The sequence below is a fragment of the Lithobates pipiens genome, unplaced genomic scaffold, assembly GCF_037356315.1.
Source record: "Lithobates pipiens isolate NorthernLeopardFrog02 unplaced genomic scaffold, aLitPip1_a1.2 Scaffold_16, whole genome shotgun sequence".
Taxonomy (NCBI): Eukaryota; Metazoa; Chordata; class Amphibia; order Anura; family Ranidae; genus Lithobates; species Lithobates pipiens.
In genome coordinates this window covers 169,315,236-169,342,216 of record NW_027507748.1, presented here as the reverse complement: position 1 = coordinate 169,342,216, position 26,981 = coordinate 169,315,236, and positions in this window count along the sequence as shown.

The following is a 26,981-nucleotide window of genomic DNA, read 5'->3' as shown; positions in this document are numbered from 1 at the left end:
TGATCAGATCACATATTGATCCGTTCAGATGCTATACCACTAAGGGAGGTGCCTGCTGCGTGCGTGGGCGTTAGCGGTACTGGCACTAACCTGACGCTGCCTGGGGGTTAGGGGGGTGCCCTAGACCTAAAGGTGAACAAACACTAACTTCCCTACCACTTATAATAGTCACAAATGACACCAATGCAATAATCAGTAAAAAAAAAAAAATGGTATTGGTGCCTCTGTGGCAGGGGGTGCAGTGGGGTGATCGGGGGGGGGGGGGGGGTGATTGGGGGGTGAAATGTGTGCCTGCATTTTCTACTGTATGTGTAGTGTTGGTGCAACTCACACTGATGTCTCCTCTGCGCCGGAACGAAAAGACCAACACGAGATGACATCACTTCCTCTGCTCCTGTTTACATTACATCGCATCGCCTATAGAGATTTTTAAGTACCGTAGTCTGGTGCCATTTCACTAGTGCACACAATATTAAAGCATGTTAGGTATTTATTTACTCAGCATAACATCATCCTTCGTTTTGCACAAAATTCGGGTATATATTATGTTTAGGTTTTTTTTTATTCATTAACCACTTCCCGACCGGCGCACGCCCAATCTTAAATGCCACCCTGCCATCACGAGCGCACCACCAGCAGTGCGCTCACGTCCCGGTCGGGACCCCCGTGAGTCCGGTTGCGGGTCCCGTGGACTCGATCGCCGCGGGCATACCCGCGATCGTCTCACGGGGTGGCTGAACTGGGAGATGCCGTGGTAAACAGCCTCTCCCCGTTCTGCCTAGCAACAAGTGATGCTGATCTCTGCTCCATGTGATTGGAGCAGAGATCAATGTTCACTAAAAGAAAGCCCAGCCCCCAACAGTTAGTAACATGCCCCTACACTGCCACCCACTGGTTAACCCCTTCACTGCATTTGTATAGCAGTGATTTCTGTATAAATGACAATGGTCCCAAAAATGTGTCAAAAATGTCCGATGTGTCCGCCATAATAACAAAAAGTAAAAAATAATGCGTTTTTTTAAAATTGTCGCTCTATTTTTGTTTATAGCGCAAAAAATAAAAACCGCAGGGGTGATCAAATACCACCAGAAGAAAGCTCTATTTGTGGGAAAAAAAGGACATCAATTTTGTTTGGGAGCCACGTCGCACGACCGCGCAATTGTCAGTTAAAACGACACAGTGCCGAATCGCAAAAAGTGGTCTGGTCTTAAGCCAGAAAAATGGTCCGGTATGTAAGTGGTTAAAGTGTCTTTTTTTCCAAAAACATTATGTTTGAATAACCCCTGCGGAAAAACCGCGTGACATAAAAAAATTGCAATGGCCACTATTTTATTCTCTAGGGCAGTGATGGCAAACCTTGGCACCCCAGTTGTTTTGGAACTACATTTCCAATGATGTTCAGCTACACTGCAGAGCACATGGGCATCATGGGAAATGTAGTTCCAAAACATCTGGGGTGCCAAGGTTCGCCATCACTGCTCTAGGGGCTCTGCTAAAAAAAATGTATAATTTCTATGGGTTCTAAGTCATTTTCTGGCAAACATACAGATTTTTACTTGTAAACAACAAGTGTCAGAAAAAGGCCTGGCTGACATGGCTGACATCTTCCACCGGAGTTACTTCCGGGCTTGGAGCCCCATCACTGTGATTGGCTGGAGGCACGATGAAGTCACTTCCGTGTATGCCTGCGGGAGCCACCAGTCACGGCACGAGTCCTGAAGAAACGGCCCCAGCAGGTTGTTTCTTCAGTGCGTATGCGCTGATGGCGTCGACAGCAGCTCATGTACTGAATATCTCCTAAACTGTGCAAGTTTAGGAGATATTCACGGTACCTACAGGTAAGCCTTGTTATAGGCTTACCTGTAGGTAAAAGTGACATAACAGAGTTTACAACCACTTTAACAAGAAAGCAGGGGATATCTTTGCAATGTGAGAATGTCCCATAGGGGCACTGGACAGAGGGGAGGGGCCAGGAGCGTTGGTGGTGGACCTGAAAAGAGGAGGTCCACAGCCGCTCTGTGCAATTCCATTGCACAGAGCAGGTAAGTATAGACGTGTGTTATTTAAGAAAAAAAAATTACCTTTGCAATCACTTATACTTTCACTTTTGGTAGACAACCCTAAGTGTATAGTGTGATGGTCCATATATCATATTACTTACAGCAAATGATACTAAACAAATGCAGAGTGGACAAAGGATCAAAAAGTGTTTCTTCTCTAAAGACAAATGTCACAGGCTCTCCAAATGGAATTAGCAGTGGATATGCCATACGCTATAAAGTATATCCACAGCTATTATGCCATTTTTTTCACAGGTATGTGCTGTTGACCATGCTACCTGTACTTAAGAGAAAATAGTGTCCATTTAACTAGGGCAACTTATTTACTTTAGTTGAGGCCCTTGTTTTGTCTTAAAGAGGAAGTAAACCCTGATGAGTTTACTTCCTCTTTTTTTCCCTGCAAAGGTAAAGCATAATGGACTACTATGCATCGCATAGTAGCCCATTATGTGCCACTTACCTGACACAGGAGCCAGCGAAGTCACCGCTGTCCCCTGTAGTCCGCCGCATCCATCTTGCTTGTGGCGTCTCGCAGCTCCGCCGAATGACAGCGGCGAAGCCGCGATGACGTCACTCCCGCGCATGCGCACAGGAGTGGCGTCTCGCAGCTCCGCCGCTGTCATTCGGCAAAGCCGCGATGACGTCACTCCCGCGCATGCGCACGGGAGTCGACAAATGCGGCAGCTCCATTCTTGGAACTGCCGCGTTTAGTGCGCCTGCGCGCCGCTGTCTACAGCGCATGCACCGTAGACAGCGGTGCCCGTTTTCGGGCAAATATCTCCTAAACCATATAGGTTTAGGAGATATTTCTTGGACCTACAGGTAAGCCTTAATCTAGGCTTACCTGTAGGTCAAAGTGATTTGTAAGGGTTTACTTCCTCTTTAACATATTAATTACATTTCATTTGCTTATGTTCTATTTTTGGTGTTGGGGCCAGCTGACATCGGTCAGTATATCCCTTTTTGGTCTGTAGCAGCTCACTGATATAATGTAAAATATACAGAATTTTTTATTTTTCCCTTTATATTTATCTATAATGTATTATTTGTTATGCATCTTTGATCACACACACAAAAAGTATTTTGCTACTGGAGTAAACTTTTTATTATACAGTGATTTATTGCATATGACTAAATTGTGTGTTGGTATTTATTTCCTCATAGTGTGCCACATTCTAAAAATCTAGACAAAAATACTATCCCTTTGGGTGGACTTTTAAGGCACTAAATTCTTAATGAAGATAATAATACAAAGATAATAATAAAATGTAGTTGATGGTGTAATTTTTAGACAGAATTGCACATTCTATATGTTTTTTAATGTTTATTTAATTAATAAACATTAAAAACATATAGAATGTGCAACTGTCTAAAAATTACACCATCAAAGATAATGTGATTCCCCCTTCACTCGACACATTTCAGAGGATAAACATCTCCTTCTTCAGGGGTCTGTAGCGCCGGCTCCTGAAGAGCATGCACTATGTGTTTTTCTCTATTTAAAATTCCTAAAACTACAGTTGGGTTTTAGGGTCAATTATACCACATTATGGTTTCAGTACCAGTCTAGCTGAAATTGCACTGGGTTCTGCTTGGCCACAGGTGGCGCTGTTACTACTGGCAAGTGTGAGAACGCAGTTTAGCTTAGCGCATTGAGTGCCATTCTTTCTGGGAACCAGCCCAGTGGAAGTGTCATCTTGCTGTGCATTCTGGGAGAGGGTACTTAAGGTACTGACATCACATGCTTCTGGGTTCCGGTCCAGAATATCTTTCTGTCTGTTTGGTCCTGACCAGCCCCCATGGCCCTCATGGCCTGGGGTGCGGATCCATCCAATTCTGAGTCTTGGGGCTGGCTAGCCTGAGGCAAAGTAACTGGAAGGAGGATTCAAAAGTGGTCCAGTGCCGTCTCATCTGTGGAGAGGCCCAGCAATTGGAGAAGCAACCAGGGGAGGACTCTTTGGGAGAAGGCCACGCTGAAGGCTGGCTTCTCAGAAAGAGCCTGGAGGCTCAGTTGAAAGACACCATATGGTATGCGAGATACTGGTACCATATGATAACTCCATAAATTTCTCTGCATCCTTCAGTTACATCCAAGTCTGTGGCAGAGACTTTGTTCAAGTGTTCTACATCCAAGTCTGTGGCAGAGACTTTGTTCAAGTGTTCAAGTGTTCTACATCCAAGTCTGTGGCAGAGACTTTGTTCAAGTGTTCTACATCCAAGTCTGTGGCAGAGACTTTGTTCAAGTGTTCTATATGCAAGTCTGTGGCAGAGGCTTCGCTTTATTCAAACACTCTATTGGCTGCTAGGCCCAGTGAGAGGTGGTCTATCCGGTAGCTGTGAGAATCCAGTTGTGAGCAGTAATTTTCTGGATTTCTATAGTGAGAGACTTCCTATCTTTTGCAGTTGCAAGAGTACCTGGATTTCCTACCTAACCCTCTACCCTTCATTTAGAGACTGTTTTGTCTACTTGTTTTCAAATAAATATCCTAAAAGTGGAGCAATGGCAAAGGGCTCTTAAAAGCACATATGCAGGGCCGTCTTTAAGGCAGGGCAAAAGGGGCAGCTGCCCTGGGCCCTGTCATTGTTGTGGGGCCCAAAGCAGCTGCCTCATACTTGCCAACTATCCCAGTTTAAATTTCCTTGTCCCTTGAAGTTTAAGCCCTGTTGTTGTGTACAGATGACTCACCTGCAGACCCTGTGTTTACATGTAAATAACTGGCATTCATATGTAAATAGCGGCGGCATTACTAAGCAAAGAGCTGTAGCCATCTGCATTGATATGTAAATAAAGGTGGCATTCATATGTATATCATGCTTCCCTGCAGTGAGAAGATGATGTGCTGTAACCTCTATCAATCAGTGAGCAGTATTACTGTACAGTAATCTCTAGCAACTAATTAACAAGCAGAAATCATTTGCTGTAACCTCTAGCAACTAATCAGTGAGCCGTGATGTGTGCTGTAACTTCTGGCAACCAATCACAATTGCTGCCTGATCTGATACAGTAAACTGATTTTAAGTCCAGCTTCTATTTATTGTATGTCTCAGAGCAGGTGGAGAGTGAAATTGCATGGGAGGGGGCCCCCAAAAATTTTTTTGCCTGGGGTCCAATCAATATTAAAGACCGCCCTGCACATATGAAGCTACAAAATGCAAACATCTCCCAATTGTTGGAGGAATTGTGGATCACAGGGCACCTTAATACATACCCTCTGGGAATGCCCACACATACAACACTATTGGCATGAAATATTTAAAATTCTCTCACAAATTACTGGGCTGAATGTGATGCCTTCGCCCGACCTGGACCTATTAAACCTAAATATAGACTCTATCCCTATACCTCAAAGAAAAGTTATTACCCACATACTACTTGCAGCCAGACGAAGCATAGCCAAACTATGGAAAAAAATTAGCCCACCAGATGTTCTAGACATCATAATGATGGTACAAACTCATCATCACTATGAAATTCTGCTGTCAAAAAAACAGCCAGGAGTACACCAAGCTGAGACGAATGTAGAACTTGTGGTCTTACTGGTATATTAAGTATACAAACTAGCAAAAGAGTAGTCTATTCCTGCAGGTCTCTGTCCCAGTCCCCCCCTCATCTCCCCCCTAACCCAAATCCAAAAATGTTTGTATTGTTAGATTGACTGTAATGTCACATTATTAATGAAGAAAATTGCTATAGCAATATTCAGATACACTACATAGACTCATATATCTGTGCTCATCCAATAAAAATATTTTTTTTGTTCCAGGAAACCTGTACTATTAAGCATGTGTTATATACCTGTTACATACTCATATGTTTCGATATAGCAAACTGACAAGTTGTCAATGATTGTATTTGAAAATGCACAATAAAAAACTATTGAAATGAAATAACCTAAAAGTGGATTCAGTGTCAGTCTCTGCAGTTATTTGGGCCATCTACCTCGGGAAACCCCTAGACGTACACGAGGTCAAGAAGGTAACGGTAAGCCCAACAAAACCAGCCGCTCCTTCGGGGGTCAGTGCTACAGGTGTATCTTAGAAATTCATCACATGTTTATAACATAAATGTAAAAATTCAATCACAGAACAATGATAACAATACATTGTCACAATATTTATACACCTTTCTAATATTTCAAAGACTTAGGCCTCATGCACATGAGACACAGGTGAAAACTCTGCTCAAAAAAAGCTGAAACACGCGTTCAGAAACGCGCGTTTTGCCTGCGTTTTAATGCCGCGTTTAGCCGTGTTTAGCCGCGTTTGCGTTTATAAGCGTTTATAAAGATAAAATCATGTAGACCAGAGATATGCAATTAGCGGACCTCCAGCTGTTGCAGAACTACAAGTCCCATGAGGCATAATAAGACTGAGAGCCACAAGCATGACACCCAGAGGCAGAGGCATGATGGGATGTGTAGTTTTGCAACAGCTGGAGGTCCGCTAATTGCATATCCCTGATGTAGGCCCTCCCCAAGCTCTCAAAGCATGTTTTTTTAACTATTTCTGCTATTTTGATCAGAGTGAGCAGCAGCAGCATAGAGAGCAGTTGTACACTTGCATTTGTCTCTCTTTCTGTGGTATATATTTTGAAATGGATCCCATATTGAATATATGTCAGGAAATGCTCCTGATGTTGCTCTTGATGAGACAGCAACGTCGTCGCAAATTTCGTGAGAGGTCCAGAGTCAGAGCTCGTCGATATTGGACCCATCCGTTGATGGGACAGTGAATGTCCGTTGGATATTTCACAAACATGTATGTGCAGCTGCGTACCTACCCCGACAAGTTTTTCAATTTTAGCCGGATGTCCATTGTCACATTTGATTTGCTCTTAGAAAAAGTATGACCTGGTCTGACATTCATGGACACCAATATGAGAAACAGTGTGTCACCAGAGGAACGTCTGTTGGTAACGATCAGGTATGTGTATATATTTATAAAATATATTTATCTATAGATGTACAGATGAATTTTTTTCTCTGTCCTTTATTTTAAAAAAAAATAATGTCTATTTATAGCAAATTATCCAATTTTTTAAAATATCTAAAATTTTCTTGTGGCAATTTTTAAAATGTTTTCATTATTTATTAGTTATTAGTTATTAGTTTTTTAATCTTAATATTTTTTCATTTTTTTTAGTTTCAAATTGTTTTATTTAAAAGCAAATCTATGTTAATTAGATTTTTTATAATTGTTTTAAATTTATTTGGCCAATTTTTTAATATATTTTTATCATGAAATATGTATTGATTAATATATTTTAATTATTTGCTGCTGTATATGGTAGTATAATATTTTTTAATGCCTTATTAAAATATTCAGAATCATAACCCTAACCATTCATCCTAACCACTAACCCTACCCCAACCCTAAACAATAACCCTAACACTAACCACTAACCCTAACCCCTAACACTAACCCTACCCCTAACCCTAAAAGCTAACCCTATCCCTTACACTAACCCTAAACAACCCTAACCCTAACCCTAATCCAACCCTTAATCCTAAACAATAACCCTAACCCTAACGGATAATCACTTACCATAACACCCAACCCTAATGACCAAATTACATTGCCGCAGATGGTCACAGTTGACTTTGAGGCCATGTATCTCTGATGCAGAAAAGTGCATGACATTTTGCGACCCGACTTTGGGGCCCAGACTTGGGGTCTGGAATGGATTTTGGGGGACCTCTAGGCCATATTTTTTTTTAGTTTTGATTAGGGGTTCCCCTTATTAGTCATAACAGACACAAAGGGCCTGGTAATGGATGGGGGGATCCCATGCTTTTTCTCTCAATTATCTGTATTAGGGTTGCACTGATACCACTATTTTTTAACAACAAGTATGAGTACCAATACCAATTACTGATATCTATCGTGTAGGTAGGGGGGTGGTTTGGGAGGGGGGTTGTTAGGGAGTTGGCGAGGATGGGGTGAGGACAGGGTGGGAAGTAGAGGGGTAAATGAGGGCAGGGTAGTTGAGGGTTGGGGTGAAATAGGGATTGTAGGGTGGGAGAGTTGAGAAGAAAAAGGCTGTGATTGCTGGTGTAAGAGGATGGGAGGGTCATTGAGAGAGATGGGGGCAGAGGTGACAGTTGGTGGGGGAAGGAGGAGGCAACACAGGGAGGGCACAGTACAGGGTGTTAGGAGGGTGCAGTACAGGGCATTAGGAGGGCGCAGTACATGGCATTAGGAGGGTGCAATACAGGGCATTAGGGGGCATGGTACAGGGCATTAGTTAGGGTGTTAGGAGGGTGCAGTACATGGTGTTAGGAGGTTGTTGTTAGGAGGGCGCAGTACAGAGCGTTAGGAGGCTGTTAGGAGGGTGCAGTACAGGGCGTTAGGAGGGTGTTAGGCGGGTGCAGTACAGGGCGTTAGGAGGGTGTTAGGAGGGCGCAGTACAGGGTGTTAGGAGGGCGCAGTACAGGGAGTTAGGAGGGTGTTAGGAGGGCGCAGTACAGGGTGTTAGGAAAATGTTAAGAGGGTGCAGTACAGGGCGTTAGGAGAATGTTAGGAGGGCGCAGTACAGGCTGTTAGGATAACGCAGTAGAGTGATCATGGGGCACTAATAAGGCAGAACTGATTGGCACTGGTAGGCGCCATTGATGGGCACTGATGAGGTGGCACTGGTGGGCACTAGGAGGTGGCACTAAGAGGTGACACTGATGGGTGGCACTGATGGGCGGCACTGAAGGGCACTGATGGGTGGCAGGGATGGGCACTGATCAGCACTGGTAGGTGACACTGATAGGCAGCACTGCTAGGTGGGAATGAGGAGGCACTGACTGGCACCACTGGTGGACATTGATAGGTGTCACTGATTGCTGGCACTGTTATGCACTGGTAGGAACTGATTTGTGGCACTGTGGGCACTGGCAGGTGACACTGGTAGGCACAGATGAGATGGCTGTGCATCTTCCTCTTCGGGATTTATGTCCCTTCCACAGAATCTGCTTTTTTTTCTCCTCACATGCTATCAACATGAGGAGAAAAAAATAAAACGTTTACGAGCTTCTGTTCACATCACATGATCAGCTGTCATTGGCTGACAGCTGATCACGTGGTAAGGGGCCAGGATCCGGCCCCTTACCAAGACTTATCATTGACTCAGTGATCACAGCACACACCGCGTAGGCACTACAGGCAGCGCATGGGGAGTGTGCAAAGGGGAAGATGTCTATTGATGGCCTCCCGGCAAAGTAGGTCTTTGCTGTAGCCGCCATTAGGCTATAGTGCAAATCTGAATGGGTTAAAAGAGAGTCAATGAGGATGGCAAACATGATCAACTTCTCCAGCTCAGTGTGTATATCTGGGCTGCTATCTCATCTTTGATGGTGTCCAAGAGACCCTGAGAGCAAGCAGCCATGAGGGCCTCATTGTTCCATACAACCTCTGCTGCCAGAGTATGGAATTCAATGGCATAATCAGCAACAGTTCTCGTACTCTGTTTGGTGGTCATGAGTCATTTGGCAGCAGAAGCGAAGCATGTGGGAACATCAAATACCCTTTTAAAGGAAGCCACAAACTCTGGTTAACTGGGGACAGTGGGGTTTGCATCTCGCATAATGGGTTTTCCCAGGCCAAGGCTGTCTCAGAAAGCAAAGATATCAGGAAACCTACTTTGCTTCTGTCTGTGGGAAATGCCGGGGCAGCATCTAGAAGTATATCTGAACCTGCTTGGGAAACCCTCTGCATTGAACTTGATCATCCCCAAATTGCTGAGGAAGTGTAGCAGAACCAGACATACCTCATTATTTATAAAGACAGTTACCAATAGTGGTATCTGCAAAAGCCATACTTGTGAGTCAGTCTGTAAGATAAGGATAAGGATGAGGATTTCTATGGTAAAAGCATACACTTTAATTTGATAATAGCAATATAAACAATAGTTATTTTTGACAATTCTCATTCCACAACCTGCTGGTTTCCCTGCAGGCCTTGCAGCTTCTCTCTGCTGCTTAAATGTCAATTTGCTAGGATTACATATCCCATGGTACTTGGCTGTCTGAAAGCACTGATTCCTGTACTGACTGCGCCTCCTGAATCTTTTACGCATACACAGCTCAGGGTACTTTCTAAGCATAGTGCTTTTGTGCCAGAATATATGAACTTGTGTGCAAGCACAGGAGCTTTGACATCTCCTGGCAGCCTATCAAGATGACTGAGGACCTAGTACCAGAAAGAAGCTGGGGAGAAAATGTCGGCCTCACAGTAGGAACTTGCAGGTCTCTCTTCGTTGGAGCAAAAATGAGTACTTGCGGAATTTGCGGACATTGAGCAAGGAATTCAATGCTCAAATTTTTATCCTCTGTTGCATTGTTTGTGCAGCTGGTTGAAAACACCTCCATATACTCTTATCTGACTCTTCTGTGGAACAACTAGAGGCAAACATACTTCCATGCAGCACACAGACAGTGACAACTTCTCCTAGGAGAAAGTGGAAGAAATGACACTAGTGCCATCTTAAGATAATGATCTAAACAGTGGATCAGAATTACCTCAGATCAGCCTATATTAAAAATAATTTATGCAGATCATCACATTCTACAAATAGTCCTTAAATAGTAAGATAGGCCAGCTTTAGATAAATGTTGAGTTTATCAGAGAAAATCTCAACAATATTAGGATCCACATCACTACAGCCAAGACCAGAATCCACATGGCAGAGGATACCACTTCATCCAACACTGCTACTGTGACAGAACTGTCCAGTGCCCACAATGGTTCGATAACAAGGTACATTGGTGACAATATTAATCACCTCTCCAGGTTCCCAGAGTCCGTGTGTTTTGGAGAGACAATCCCAAATCTAAAGCAAGACCACTCCAAGGGTCCTCCAGGCACACACCCCCAAACGGTATTGTTCCCTTGAAGCCAGGGCCCATAGTCAGCATGCAAGAGGCCAACCTGCCATCCACTCCAAAAGCCTCTTTCCTGGTTGGGTCTGTAACAGCTATTATTCTCACTATGTTGATTATGCATGAGCCAAACACCCCCGTTTCAGTTCGCTGCAGAATATGCGAACTGACAAAAAGTTTGTGCGAACACCGTTAAAATCTATGAGACCCGAACATGAAAAATCAAAAGTGCTAATTTTAAAGGCTAATATGAAAATGATTGTCATAAAAAGTGTTTGGGGACCCGGGTCCTGCCCCAGGGGACAAATATCAAAGCAAAAAAAGTTTAAAAAACGTCAGTTTTTTTGGGAGCAGTGATTTTAATAATGCTTAAAGTAAAACAATTAAAGTGAAATATTCCTTTAAATATCGTGCCTGGGGATGACTATAGTATGCCTGTAAAGTGGTGCATTTTTCTCATGTTTAGAACAGTTCCTGCAGTAAAATTACATTTTTAAAGGAATAAAGGTAATTTAAAACTGCTTGTGGCTGTAATGTATTGTCAGGTCCCCGCAATATAGATGAAAATCATTGAGAAAAATGGAATAGGTTCCTTGGGTCTGGTATGGACATTAAGGGGAACCCCGCTCTCAAATCTAAAACAAAAAAAGAGTACCCCCCCGGCCCTATATACTCTGAACAGCAGTATACAAGCAGTCCCTGGGTTACAAACAAGATAGGGACCGTAAGTAGAGATGGACAAACTTCCAACTGGATATTTTGCGAACCGCAAACGCGGCCAAAAGTTTGCGAACTGCAAAGTTTGCGGTGGGCCCCATTGACTTTAATGACAGGCAAACCTTAAAAACCTACAGGTCATATTGTCAGTCACAAAATACTTACTAACTGTGCACACATAGTCCCACCACATGGTTACTGACATAACACATGTATGAAGTGAATCTGGGATCGACAACTACAAGCATTCTTTTTTTATCTGTGAAATTTTGATAATTCAGGATTAAGGAGCACATGAAGGCAATGGAGGAGAGGAAAGGTCAGGGTAGGCTATGAAGAGGGTGCAGGAGATGATCACCAGCACCATGATAGAGAGCACTGACACCAGCACCGTGATAGAGAGCACTGACACCAGCACCGTGATAGAGAGCACTGACACCAGCACCGAGATAGAGAGCACTGACACCAGCACCGAAATAGAGAGCACTGACACCAGCACCGTGATATAGAGCACTGACACCAGCACCATGATATAGAGCACTGACACCAGCACCGAGATAGAGAGCACTGAGACCACACCAGCACCGAGATCGAGAGTACTGACACCACACCAGCACAGAGATAGAGAGAGAGCACTGACACCAGCACCGAGATAGAGAGCACTGACAGCAGCACTGATACCAGCAACTCGCTGCTGGTCACCAAAAATATGACACATGTCATATAGTACGGTTTGCTTTTTTTGTACAAGGAAGTGAGCCAAATGTAGAAAAAAGGTCTGTGTGCTCGATTAAATAAATCGTTTATAGAGATATACAGTACATGGTCTACTGGTCACATGTGTTGAATTCCTCCGAGATCTATGCCTCATTTATTTTTATAAATGTGAGGTAGTCAACACTGTCGTGAGCTAGGCGAGTGTGCTTATCGGTCACGATCCCCCCTGCTGCGCTGAATGTCCTTTCGGACAGGACACCGGACGAGGGGTAAGCCAACAGTTCCATTGCAAATTGGGCAAGCTCTGGCCAGAGGTCAAGCCTGCCCACCCAGTAGTCCAGGGGTTCATCACTCCTCAGAGGGTCCACATCGGCCGTTAACCCAATGTAGTCTTGTCAGTCTAGGCGATCTCTGATGCTAGATCCGGATGAGACCTGTCGATGGGTCGGCTGAAAGAATGACCTCATATCAGAAGTCGCCAACACATCTTCAAACCGGCCTTTTCTTGCAGGCGCTGTTGGATTGGTACCCGCAACTCTTTCTCTGTGAGTGGGAATTCCTCCTCTGCCAGCGCACGCAAAAGCAGAATGCAGCATTTCTTGAAGCTAGGCCTGGAAGTGCTCCATTCTGACAGCTCTCTGTGATGGTGGTAATATTTCTGCCATTTTGTGTTTGTATCGGGGGTCTAAGTACGTTGCCACCCAGTACTGGTCTTTGACCCTTATACTTTTTATACGGGTGTCCCTGTTAAAATACTGGAGCATGAAGGCCCCCATTTGCACTAAACTGGAAGCGGTGTGGTGGCCTGGCTCCTGCTCATAATCCAGGATAATGTTGTCCTCCTCGTTCTCCTCTCCCCATCCACGCACAACAACAGGGATCTCAGAAAGGTTTAAAGCGTTCTCTTCTTGCTCCTCCTCATCCGCTCTGGCACCATCCTCCTCTGACTCCTCTTCAGACTCCTGTTGTTCACTTGTCTCAGATAGAGTAGCCCCCCTGGGAATTCATCCATCATTGCGACTTCCGCATCTTCCTGCTCCCGGCTCCTCCACTGCTTGATCAATGACACATCGCAATGCACGCTCCATAAAGAAGGCATAAGGTACCATGTCACTGATGGCGCCAGTGCTGCGACTGATCAATTTGGTGATCTCATCAAATGGCCGCAGAAGTCTGCATGTGTCGCGCATGAGCAGCCACTGGCGCGGTGAAAAAAAAACAAGCTCCCCAGAACCTGTTCTGCCGCAGAGTTCATACAGGTAGTCGTTAACTGCACGTTTATGCTGGAGCTGCCTATCAAGCATATAGAAGGTCGAGTTCCATCGCGTCGGGCAATTGCAAATAAGATGTCTGACCAGCAGATTGTGTCACCGCTGCATGTCAGCAAGGTGAGCCATGGCCGCGTAAGATCTTCTGAAATGGGCCGAGATTTTCCTTGCCTGCCACAAGATGTCCTGGACCCCAGGGTATTTGACAACGAATCACTGCACGACCAAGTTTAAGACGTGTGCCATGCATGGCACGTGCATAATTTTGCCCTGTTTCAATGCGCTAAGCAGATTGGCACCGTTGTCACACACCACTTTACCAACTGTCAAATTGAGCGGTGTTAGCCACTGATCTGCCTGTGAACGCAAAGCTGAAAGGAGTGCCGGGCCAGTGTGGCTCTTGGCTTCCAGGCACAACAGACGCAGCACGGCATGGCAACGCCTCACCTGGCATGTCGAATAGGTTCTGGGGAGCTTGGGCGGCGCAGTAGAAGAGACGCTAGCAGCGGAAAAGGAGGAGTCAGCCGAGGAGGAGAGGGAGGAGGATGGAGTAGGAGGAGGAGAAGAAGAGCCAGGCCTGCATGCAATCCGTGGAGGTAAAACCAAATCTACACGGGTGCCACGGGTTACATACTTGACGGCCATCAGAAGCAGGGGAGCGGTGCACCCACTAGGCAGATTAGGCAGCCGCCTAGGGCGCACTGCTGCCTAGGGGCGCAGCCGACTCTTGCCTCCCCCTTTCTTTCTCTTCTCCCACCCGCAAGCTCCCAGCAGAGCCGCTGATAGGGGACCCGGAGAGCAAGGAGTTCAGTGCAGCGGGCGGGGGGTAGCCTTGCGCTGTGGTGTGCAGCTTCTCCCCCCCAGGCTTTCACAATGCTGGAGGGAGAGGGATGTCTGCGTAACAAGGCAGGCAGCCAATAGTGCTCCTCTTCTGAGTGGGAGGGCATGACTGCTAAGTTGCTCCGCCTCCCACTAACTCCTTAGCCAATCATATTGTCCAGCCCGCCACATTTGTCCAGAAGATGTTGGCCAGAGCAGGGCGGGAAGGAGAGGACCTCACCCGACAAACCTGAGCATGGTGAAGGTATGATATAAAACCTGTCACAATGCTGGCTGCAGACATTTATCAGTGTTCTCCTTCTCTGGTGCTGTGTGTAGGATATGCAGAGATCACACGGATCTGAATGACTTCCCCTCCTCTTCTCACTTCTCGCTTCTTATCTGTGTTTTTATTTACACTGAACACAGGACAGAAGAATGCTGATTAGACTTCTGCAAGACCTGCAATGACTGCTGTTTCTATAGCTATATGTGTCTGAGTCCATCCATGATTTGTTTGACCTTTTATTTATCTTTGAAGGAATTAGGTTGGTCAGGCTGGGAGCATCTCAGACCTGTTAACCATTTACTGTCCTCCTTTGCTTGAGAAACTACTGTTAGTTTTTTAGTTTTTTTGGCACATTGTTATATCTTGTAAACTCCTGTTTACACATAGTGCAGTGATCAATGTTTTTCCAAACTGGTCACTGCTAGCCTAGGAAACACTTGTACTATGTCTGCAGTCTCTGACCCTCTCCTGTACCATGTCCCCAGTCTCTGACCCTCTCCTGTGCTATGTCTGCAGTCTCTGACCCTCTCCTGTACTATGTCTGCAGTCTCTGACCCTCTCCTGTACCATGTCTGCAGTCTCTGACCCTCTCCTGTACCATGTCTGCAGTCTCTGACCCTCTCCTGTATCATGTCTGCAGTCTCTGACCATCTCCTGCACTATGTCTGCAGTCTCTGACCATCTCCTGTACCATGTCTGCAGTCTCTGACCATCTCCTGTACCATGTCTGCAGTCTCTGACCCTCTCCTGTACTATGTCTGCAGTCTCTGACCCTCTCCTGTACTATGTCTGCAGTCTCTGACCCTCTCCTGTACTATGTCTGCAGTCTCTGACCCTCTCCTGTACTATGTCTGCAGTCTCTGACCATCTCCTGTACTATGTCCCCAGTCTCTGACCCTCTCCTGTACTATGCCTGCAGTCCCTGACCATCTCCTGTACTATGTCCCCAGTCTCTGACCCTCTCCTGTACCATGTCTGCAGTCTCTGACCCTCTCCTGTACCATGTCTTCAGTCTCTGACCCTCTCCTATATCATGTCTGCAGTATCTGACCATCTCCTCTACTATGTCTGCAGTCTCTGACCCTCTCCTGTACTATGTCTGCAGTCTCTGACCCTCTCCTGTACTATGTCTGCAGTCTCTGACCCTCTCCTGTACTATGTCTGCAGTCTCTGACCCTCTCCTGTACTATGTCTGCAGTCTCTGACCCTCTCCTGTACTATGTCTGCAGTCTCTGACCATCTCCTGTACTATGTCCCCAGTCTCTGACCCTCTCCTGTACTATGCCTGCAGTCTCTGACCATCTCCTGTACTATGTCCCCAGTCTCTGACCCTCTCCTGTACCATGTCTGCAGTCTCTGACCCTCTCCTGTACTATGTCTGTAGTCTCTGACCCTCTCCTGTACCATGTCTTCAGTCTCTGACCCTCTCCTGTATCATGTCTGCAGTATCTGACCATCTCCTGTACTATGTCTGCAGTCTCTGACCCTCTCCTGTACCCTGTCTGCAGTCTCTGACCCTCTCCTGTACCCTGTCTGCAGTCTCTGACCCTCTCCTGTACCCTGTCTGCAGTCTCTGACCCTCTCCTGTACCCTGTCGGCAGTCTCTGACCCTCTCCTGTAGTACGTTTTGCAGTCTGTGACGATCTCCTGTAGTATTTCTGCAATAAAGGGGGGCTACAGGTATGTTGGGTGGTGAGGGAAGAGGGCTGTGGTGGAAAAGCATGGGAGGCTGCAGGCACATTAGATGATGAGGAAAGGGGTCCCAGATGCAGTGGGTGGGGATGAAAGGCATGCCTAGGCACAAGTGATGGTTAAGGCGGGCCTGCAAAGAAAATGTTAAAGTATAATACAGTGCAAGGGGCTTCATAATCCAGAGCCCACCAAAATCTTCAGCACCAGGCCCATGATGCTCGTAATCCAGGCTGAACGGTCGCACTTGCAATTGGCCCTGGTGTTCACAGTGAAATAATTAAAAAGTGCACTGACAGATTGTCACACAATACACACTGGGATCTGTGATCAAAGAGTGTGTTGTGCTATTATTTAATGACACTTCACAAAGCCATGCAGTGTATGTGTTTTTTTTTTTGGGGGGCGGGTGGGGGGGCGCAAGTAGCTGGTCTTGCCTAGGATGCAAAATAGTCTAGCACTGGCCCTGATCAGAAGGTTCACCCAGTGGGCAGTAAAAGTGATATACCTTCCCTGCCCATGTTTGCTAGACCACGTGTCTGTGGTCAGATGTATCTTGGCACCGACACTGTGTGCCAGAGATACATTCACTTGCCGCTGAACATGGCCATATAGCTCTGGGATGCCCTTCTGTGAGAAATACTTCCTTCCTGGGACCTTCCATTGTGGTGTTCCAATGGCCACAAATTTTCGAAAGGCCCTTCGAGTCCACCAGTTTATATGGCAGTAGTTGGCGGGCTATCAGTTCTGACAAGCCAGCCGTTGGGCAAGAGGGTTATCCGGCGTCATTATTTTGTTAAGCTCAAACATTTGGCCCATGGAAGCCTGCCTTTTTGCAGAAAAACGTGAGGATGGTGTGATGGAAGGTGGAGTGGAGGACAAATGTGAGGAGAGAGGAGAAGGAGAAGTAGAAGACGAGGCTGGATGGTGAGAGCCTGGAGTGTGGCTTTGTGTGTTCCGTTGCTCCCACTGGGCTCGGTGATGGCAGCTCATGTGCCTTCTTAAGGCGGTCGTCCCTAGGTGAGTGTTGGGCTTACCGCGACTTATGCGTTGACTGCAAAGATTGCAGATGGCAACACTATTGTCAGCAGCGGACACGTTAAAAAAAGCCCACACTGCGGAGCCATGTGCCGGCATCCTGGGAGCGCCAGATGTGACCGTACATGGTTGATGCCTTGCTCCTGATACATTAGCAGTCGGCTTTGTCCCTCCTGTGCAATGTAAGTTCTTTCCTGCTTCTCCTCCCTATCTGCTGGTCCATATCTCCCTCTGAACTCCCCTCCTCTTCCTCTCTTGTGGGCACCCATGTGACATCGCTAGACACGTCATCATCAACGTCACCTTCCCCACCGCTATAATTAGAGATCTCGGAGTAGGCAGCAACAGTGGGGACCAACCTCCTCCTTGGGCTGATCTGGGTACTGTCGTCAGACTGCTGAGTGGAGGTTGTTGCTACATACTCTTCCTGATCCAATGCCAAGAGTTGCTGCGCATCGGAAATGTGTTGATATGGATCGGAAAATAATTCCTGTGACTCAAGCGGAAGGTATATGGTGGTGGTGGTGGTGTTGGTGGTAGTGTCTTTGGGGGTGCACGCAGCAGAGTGTGAAGAAGAGGGTGTAGATCAAGAGGATGAGGAGGGTGCAGAAGAGTAAGGCTGAGTGAGCCACTGAACAAAGTCTGGTGTGTCCTTTGAAGTAATCGCATGCACCTTCTGCAATTTGCCACTTTGGCTCAAGCCTGTTGCTCCTGCCCTACACCTACCACCCCTGCGGAAGGGTCTGCCTCTTCCTCTGCCCATAATTTTTTAAATGACCCTGTGACAGAAGTCTCTAGAGAAGTGCAGTATGTATGTGGAAGAAGGTATATAACACCCCACTTCAATCTGTCATTTTGGGGGGCCACCAGTTATAATACTTTTTTTTTATTGCGTTTGTCACTCTTTGTAGTATCGTTGCAGAACCGCTCAGCAGTCACAATGCTGCACAGTGGAAATGCACTATACTATGCTTTCTATATGTGCAAGTATTTTATGCGTGTATTCCACACCTATATACTGCACACCAAATAGTACACCTATACCAGTCCTTACAAGGACCTTTGTGTACCTAGTAGCTAGTGATTTGCAGACTGTCCCTCAGTCTCTACACTGATAAAAGACTGCTGCAAAAAACAGCAGTAATCTGCAGCACAGCCCTGCACCAGCACTCTATATATTGTACACCTATACCAGTCCTTACAAGGACCTTTGTGGACCTAGTAGCTAGTGATTTGCAGTCTGTCCCTCAGTCCCTACACTGATAAAAGACTGCTGCAGAAACCAGCAGTAATCTGCAGCACAGCCCTGCACCAGCACCCTATATATTGTACACCTATACCAGTCCTTAAAAGGACCTTTGTGGACCTAGTAGCTAGTGATTTGCAGACTGTTCCTCAGTCCCTACACTGATAAAAAGACTGCTGCAGAATAGGGCAGCTGTCAGCAGCAGTGCACCACAACCCTATATATTGTACACCTATACCAGTCCTTAAAAGGACCTTTGTGGACCTAGTAGCTAGGGATTTGCAGACTGTCCCTCAGTCCCTACACTGATAAAAGACTGCTGCAGAATAGGGCAGCAGTCAGCAGCAGTGCACCACAACCCTATATATTGTACACCTATACCAGTCCTTACAAGGACCTTTGTGGACCTAGTAGCTAGTGATTTGCAGACTGTTCCTCAGTCCCTACACTGATAAAAGACTGCTGCAGAATAGGGCAGCAGTTGGCAGCAGTGCACCACAACCCTATATATTGTACACCTATACCAGTCCTTACAAGGACCTTTGTGGACCTAGTAGCTAGTGATTTGCAGACTGTCCCTCAGTCCCTACACTGATAAAAGACTGCTGCGGAATAGGGCAGCAATCAGCATCAGTGCACCACAACCCTATATATTGTACAACTATACCAGTCCTTACAAGGACCTTTGTGGTCCTAGTAGCTAGTGATTTGCAGACTGTCCCTCAGTCCCTACACTGATAAAAGACAGCTGCAGAATTGGGAAGCAGTCAAGTATAATATTCTTTCTATATTTGGAAGAAAGTATATTATACTTGTACAACCCTATATACTGTACATCTATACCAGTCCTTAAAAGGACCTTTGTGGACCTAATAGTAATAGCTAGTGATTAAACTGACTGTCCCTGCTCCACACAGCGTCTTGTCCCTACACTGACAAAAGACAGCTGCAGAATCAGTCAGCAGTGCACTCAGCAATCACCAGCACAGCAGTGTACCAGAACCCTATATACTGTACACCTATACCAGTCTTTAAAAGTACCTTTATGGACCTAATAGTAATAGCTAGCTAGTGATTAAACTGACTGTCCCTGCTGCACACAGCGTCCTGTCCCTACACTGACAAAAGACAGGCTGCTGCAATCACCAGCACAGCAGTGCACTGAACCCTATATACTGTACTACACCTATACCAGTCCTTAAAAGGACTTTTGTGGACCTAATAGCTAGCGATTTGTGTCACTACAGTCTCTCCCTGCTCCACACAGCGTCCTGTCTCTAAAACTGACATAAGACAGAATGTAAAATGGCCACCAGATCAGGTCTATTTACAAGGTAGGGGGAATGTCCAATTGTCCATGTGCTGAAATGTCTCAATTGGCTGTCTTATACCCCATGATGGATGTGTCATAGTTATTTCACACTGTAAACACATATGTCCACCCGGCGAACAGCGGCAATAGTCCGCTGATCGGGCGAATCGCGAACACGCAAAATTCGCTGCGAACCGACCGCCGGGCGAACAGTCCGGCCATCTCTAACCATTAGTTTGTTCTTAAGTTGAATGTTTGTAATTTGGAACAGGTACATTTTTTAAGGTTTGCTCCAGCCAAAAAATCAATTTTTAAGCTTTTTGAATAACATAGGGAAGGGTTATTACCCCTGTAACTTTTTTTTACTGTCTGTACCCCTGTTCAGAAGATTTCATCTCACTTTCTGCCCCAATGACAATTGGCTTTTGAACATTTTGGGTTATTAGGGAAACAAGGATTGGTGGTAAAGCAACAGTGGAGACACCTTTTTCCCAAATGAACTCTTACAGGAGAGAATTTCCCTTCCTAGGGGTAGTTTTCCTCTCACTTCCTGTTGTCTCCATCCGTTTGTAATTAGGAGTCTTTTGTAAGTCGGATGTAAACACTGTAAAGCCTCACAGATATTCTTGTTTAGCTTAGGAATGGGCCCTGCTGTGAAATATTAGATCAAAAATTGTAATTGTGCGCCCCTGTTAAACAGAGGCAGAAAAATTGGGTCTTAACCAGTTGCCGACCGCCGCACGCCGATGTACGTCGGCAGAATGGCACGGGCAGGCATAAGGGCTTACATGTACGTCCCTTGCCTCCCGCGGGTCGGGGGCCCGATCGGGCCCCCGCCCGGTGCCTGCGGCGGTCGGTTTTCGTCCGGGAGCGATCCGGGACGAGGGGGCGGCCATTCATTCATGGCCACCCCCTCGCGATCGCTCCCGACAAATAGAAATCCCCCGTGACATCACTTCCTCTCCTGTAATGTAAACACAGGAGAGGAAGTGATGTATTCTCTCCTCCGTGTCGGTATTTTTCGTTCCGACACGGAGGAGAGCGGATCGGTGAGTTGCACCAACACTCTACACACACAGTAGAACATGCCAGGCACACTCACACCCCCCCTTTACCCCCCGATCACCCCCCCAATTACCCCTGCCCCCCAGTCACAGTGACACCAATGTCATTTTTTTTTTTTTTTTTTTTTGCATTGGTGTCATTTGTGACTGTAATAACTGTTAGGGCAGTTAGAGTTAGCCCCCTTTAGTTCTAATGTACCCCCCTAACCCCCCCAATAAAGGTTTAACCCCGTGATCACCCCCCGTCGCCAGTGTCACTAAGGCTGGGTTCACATTGCAGCGGTTTATGAGAACGAATGTGATTCGCACCGCACTGCAGTGCAAATCACATCCGATCTCTGTGCGATTCGAGTTCAGCCATTCGCCGCACCCGCTGCACCCGCCACACCCGCCGCAAATTCGCACGGGACCCTTTTTTTGGCCCGCAGCAGAATCGGATCGCATGGGTGTTCACACCATGCGATCCGAGTTTGCAGATCGCACTGCGATATACGAACTGATCTGGGGGTGTCAGTAACATTTCACTGACACTCCCAGCAGTTCGCATAGGGCAGTGTGAACTGCCGCCGGGAGGCATGCGATGCGGGAACCCGCCGCGGATTCGCGGCGTTTCCGCATCGCTCCAGTGTGAACCCAGCCTAATAAGCGATCATTTTTCTGATCGCCGTATTAGTGTCACAGGTGACGCTAGTTAGGCAGGTAGGTATTTAGGTTCGCCGCAGCTTTTTATAGCGCCAGGGACCCCCATATACTACCGCATAAAGCCCCCTGATTGCCCCCTAGTTAACCCTTTCACCAGTGATCACCATATAACTGTTACAGGTGACGCTGGTTGGTTAGTTATTTTTTTATAGTTTCAGGGCACCCGCCATTTATTACCTAATAAAGGTTTAACCCCCTGATCACCCGGCGGGTGTCATTTGTGACTAATAACTGTTAGGGCAGTTAGGGTTAGCCCCCTTTAGTTCTAAGGTACCCCCCTAACCCCCCCAATAAAGGTTTAACCCCGTGATCACCCCCCGTCGCCAGTGTCACTAAGGCTGGGTTCACATTGCAGCGGTTTATGAGAACGGATGTGATTCGCACCGCACTGCAGTGCAAATCACATCCGATCTCTGTGCGATTCGAGTTCAGCCATTCGCCGCACCCGCCGCACCCGCCACACCCGCCGCACCCGCCGCAAATTCGCACGGGACCCTTTTTTTGGCCCGCAGCAGAATCGGATCGCATGGGTGTTCACACCATGCGATCCGAGTTTGCAGATCGCACTGCGATATGCGAACTGATCTGGGGGTGTCAGTAACATTTCACTGACACTCCCAGCAGTTCGCATAGGGCAGTGTGAACTGCCGCCGGGAGGCATGCGATGCGGGAACCCGCCGCGCATTCGTGGCGTTCCCGCATCGCTCCAGTGTGAACCCAGCCTAATAAGCGATCGTTTTTCTGATCGCTGTATTAGTGTCACAGGTGACGCTAGTTAGGCAGGTAGGTATTTAGGTTCGCTGCAGCTTTTTATAGCGCCAGGGACCCCCATATACTACCGCATAAAGCCCCCTGATTGCCCCCTAGTTAACCCTTTCACCAGTGATCACCATATAATTGTTACAGGTGACGCTGGTTGGTTAGTTATTTTTTTATAGTTTCAGGGCACCCGCCATTTATTACCTAGTCTCACTAGTGTACCCCTAAATTTAGGGGTGTCTACTTTCCAAAATGGGGTCATTTGGGGGGGGTTTGTGCCATCTTGGCATTTTATAGCCTTCAAAACTGTAACGCCCTTAGAAAGCCTGAAGGTGGTGCTTGGTTTTCAGGGCCCCGTACGCGGCTAGGCTCCCAAAAAGTCCCACATATGTGGTATCCCCGTACTCAGGAGAAGCAGCAGAATTTATTTTGGGGTGTCATTTCACATATGCCCATGGCATGCATGAGCAATATATCATTTAGTGACAACTTTGTGAAAAAAAAAAAAAAAAAAAATTTGTAATTTTCCCGCAACTTGTGGCAAAATATAAAATATTCCATGAACTCAACATGCCTCTCAGCAAATAGCTTGGGGTGTCTACTTTCTAAAATGGGGTCATTTGTGGGGGTTTTGTGCCATCTTGGCATTTTATGGCCTTTAAAACTGTATTAGGTAGTGAGAAGTGAACTCAAAAATTTACGCCCTTAGGCCGCGTACACACGGGCGGACTGTTCGCCCAACCTTGTCCGCTGAACAGTGTTTGGGCGGACAGTCCGCCCGTGTGTGGGCTTTCAGCGGACAGTTTCAGCGGACAGTTGGACGGACAAAGTCTTTCGGAAATTCCGAAAAACTGTCCGCAGAAACTGTGTTTGAGCGAACAGTCCGCCCGTGTGTGGGCCTGTCCGCTGTACTTTCGAAATGAGCGGACTGTTCCCGCTCGTAAAGTCCGCCCATTTCGAGCGCGTGTACAGGTAGGCGGGGCCCGCGAAGGAGATGTCGCGGGCTCCGCCGCCTGGAATGGGCTTAAAGGGGAACCCCAACGCCGAAAAAAATCGGCGTGGGGGTTCCCCCAAAGTCCACACCAGACCCTTGTCCGAGCACGCTACCCGGCCGGCCAGGAAAGGGGGGCGAGCGAGCGCGCCCCCCCTCCTGAGCCGTACCAGGCCGCGTGCCCTCAACATGGGGGGGTGCCTTGGGGAAGGGGGGGCCGTGCGGCCCCCCCACCCCAAAGCACCTTGTCCCCATGTTGATGAGGACTAGGGCCTCTTCCCGACAACCCTGGCCGTTGGTTGTCGGGGTCTGCGGGCGGGGGGCTTATCGGAATCCGGGAGCCCCCTTTAAGAAGGGGGCCCCCGGATACCGGTCCCCCACCCTATGTGAATGAGTATGGGGTACAATGTACCCCTACCCATTCACCTGTCATTTGGGGGGGTTTTGTACTGCCCTGCCATTTTAGCACCTCAAGAAATGAGATAGGCAGTCGTAAACTAAAAGCTGCGTAATTTCCAGAAAACGTACCTTAGTTTGTAGATGTGACAACTTTTGCGCAAACCAATAAATATACAATTATTGACTTTTTTTTTACCAAAGACATGTGGCTGAATACATTTTGGCCTAAATGTATGACTAAAATTGAGTTTATTGGATTTTTCTAATAACAAAAAGTAGAAAATATCATTTTTTTTCAAAATTTGCGGTCTTTTTACGTTTATATCGCAAAAAATAAAAATCGCAGAGGCAATCAAATACCATCAAAAGAAAGCTCTATTTGTGGGAAGAAAAGGACGCAAATTTTGTTTGGGTACAACATTGCATGACCGCACAATTACCAGTTAAAGCAGTTAAAGCAGCGCAGTGCCAAAGTGTAAAAAGACCTCTGGTCTTTTACCAGCAAAATGGTCCGGTCTGAAAGTGGTTAAGCAGCAATGGTGGTGCCACAACACTGCAACCCCTCACAGATACTCGTTGAGTGCAGGAACGAGCCCTGCTGTGAAATATTTGATTAAAAATTGTAATTACACACCCCTGTTAAAAAGGGGCATAAAAAATGGGCCTTAGGCAGTGGTGGTTGTGCTGTGAACCAACAATATTCTTAGAAGCTATCATCATGAAGATTGAGGAGGAATAGCATAGTCATTAAGCATAAGAGATTGTAACCTCCCAGGCTCTGGAAAGGCATTGCACAAACTTTTCTGCAAGGCCTCCCAAAGAGGTTTTATCCTCTGCTCCCTCTGCGAAGGCTGGATAAGTTCTGCAACCTTACACGTGGATCAAGAAGGGTTGCCAGCCAGTAATAATCCCTCTCCTTGATACCATGAATCCTAGGGTCCTTTTGCAGGCTTTCCAGGATCAGGAAGGCCATGCAGTGTAAGTTTGCAGAGGCATTCAATCCTGAGTCCTCTGGGATCACATGATCCGCAACCACCTCCTCCCAGCCGTGTACAACTCCATGGGTTTCTGGGGACTGAAAACGATCCCTTGAAGGCTGCTGCTGATGCTGATTGTTATACTCCATCTCCATGCTGACACAATCCTCCTCCTCATATTCTTCTTCCTGGGTGATCGGTGGGCCTGCAGGAATACTATCTGGATAAAGAGGGCCTTGAGAGGTAAGGAAGTCCTCCTCTTCCTCCTGCTGTTCTGCCTCAAGTGCCCTGTTGATTAATCCATGAAGCGTGTGCTCCAACAGGAAGACAAGAGGGACAGTATCACTGATGCATGCACTGTCACTCCTCACCATCCTCGTGGGCTCCTCAAATGGTGACAGTATAGTGCATGCATCCTTGATCAGTATTTGAATAGAATAGTGCTGCGCTAAAAGGGGAAAAAAGGGGAGGGGGGAGAGAAAGGGGGGAGAGGTGGAAGGAACGGGGATTGGAATGTCAAGATAGCGAACTGAGGCTATTTCATATCAAATGGACACAAAAGAGTGAGAAAATCTCATAAATGTGATGTTAAAAAATCAGATCACAATCTATCTGTATAAGTGAACTCTTTCTGGTGCAAAAGTGCTTAAATGAATTATGTGCAACATATATCAATAAATATTCATGGAGAACTGTATCATCAAAATAAAAATACAAAGAAACATTTCATTTAAAGCTCAAAAAATTGTCCATATAGGCTACTGCCATTTAAAGTGCAACAATGTGATAATCCAAAAAAACACATATAAAGTGCAAGTGCCAGTATTAGTAATGTTCATGCAAACACCGCAAACAATGTGCAAACTTCGCAATAAATGCAATACTACAAGTGTCTGTGCAAACATAAACAACTGTGCGATCTTCAAATAACTCGGGCTATCCCAAATAAAGTGCTAGTGCTCCCGGGTAATGCAACAGCAGAGATAGGGTGATTCTACTTTCCTTTACTGTGTTTATTAAGTGAATGGATGTCCCCTTACCTTAATGCTGTAAGGTTACAGCATAAAAGTGGATTTTGAAACTCTTGTATGTCCCCAGGCAGGGTATCCCCAGGGTGATTTCACTAGTATCTGGTCATCTCTGGGTACACTGGGGCGAATATACAATCTCTCTTTTCTCATCAATATAGTGTATGGACCTCATAAACAGGGTAAGAGGGATGCTTGTTAGTGTAGTATTGTTTTAAAACTTTTTTATTGCAGTAAAATGACAGGGTACTCACATTTAAAATCAATAAAGGAGCAGAAACAGACAAGCAGCGAGCTCGTAGACGTCACTTCCGGTATCTCGTTTTCCGACGCATGTTTGTCACGGTCATGTGACTTCATCAGGGAATAAACAGAGATGGTGGAAGTGTCTTTTATATGCCAATGCAAAGTATGTATGGCGGCCATTTTCTTGAAGTCCTGATTGCTGAGAAATGGAATCGCGGCTATTTTTGGGGTTTTGTATTGCCTGAAGTTCATCGGTGGCCATTATTCTGGTGGTTATTAGACGGAAATAGACTCCCGAGCATGCAAAAAGAGCGTTCGTGACCCCGGAAGTCTGTTATCAGCAATACTTCTCCACATAAATTAAGCAGAGAAACCCAGGGTATATTGTGTAAAAAATGTGAAACGTGAACGGCCGAATATTTAACATCAACTGGTTATAAATGGTAATACATCTCACTAAAATAAAACTCGGAACGAAAAAAACAGAAACATTTAATAAAAGGGATAGAAAAAATTGAAATAATATTAGAATATATATATCTTAAACCGGATATATATATCCAATGGGGTAGATACTAAATTAAAGTTATATTCTAATCCCTGCATATGAGTGTGCATAATAGAAAAGTTAAAATGTATATATAAAAAATCCGGAAGTGACGTGTGCATATAGACAACAGATTTCCATAAATACAGATTGGTAGAGAAGCTAGTAAATAGAGAATTAATCTTGCATTATTAAAAAAATATAAAAATAAAAGTAAAAATGGGAAAATAGAATAAAAAATAAAAAATA